Here is a 773-nt window from a genome sequence, read left to right on the forward strand (position 1 = left end):
CAGGATGAGAACTTCTAATATTTAGCTTGTTCTATCACGATCAAACTGTCGCTATTCCAAGTCCAAACTAGTATTTAACATTTTAAGCTTAAAAATTAAAGATTTAATTATTTAATTTTGAACAGAGAATTAATTAATTAATTTTAAAAAGAGAGTAGGAAATTAATTTTTCTTTATTAGGTTATATAAATTAAATAAAAACCCCTCAATACTTCTTTAATCCTTTATTGATGTATTGAGGAAAATGTTTCGTCCATTCATGCTAGCAATGTGAGATAGTTGCTTTATATAATAAAAACAAAATTAAATTTACTTTTTATTACGGAATCCTCAGAAAAGACTGAAAAGACAGGAAACTGCACGTCTATTACAGCACAGCACTTACTAGAAAACAATCTAAACTTCCAATTTATTACATCTAATGATGTACATGACTGTAAAAGGCCAATCGACATAAGGAGTTGAGCTTTGGGGGTTCCACTAAACCTTCGAATACCTTTTGTATCCAATCCTTACAATCCAAAATCCTTCGTAAAATCCTCAATGCTCCTTACTTTGTCATAAATAAAATCGTACGTAAAGAACTTAATATTCCATATGTAACCAATCTAGCCAGAACCAGATATAATTTCTTCCATTATAAACTCCCTAACCACATAAACCCACTAGTTTCTAACCTTGCTTTCTCATCCATTCCTGACAATGCTCGTAAGCGCCTGAAAAGAAGATGGCCACGAGACCTTTTAATGTAAAAACTTTATTAGAGTGCTAGA

Source organism: Halyomorpha halys, unplaced genomic scaffold (assembly GCF_000696795.3).
Source record: "Halyomorpha halys isolate HHAL.00 unplaced genomic scaffold, Hhal_1.1 Scaffold564.1, whole genome shotgun sequence".
In the NCBI taxonomy this organism is placed as follows: domain Eukaryota; kingdom Metazoa; phylum Arthropoda; class Insecta; order Hemiptera; family Pentatomidae; genus Halyomorpha; species Halyomorpha halys.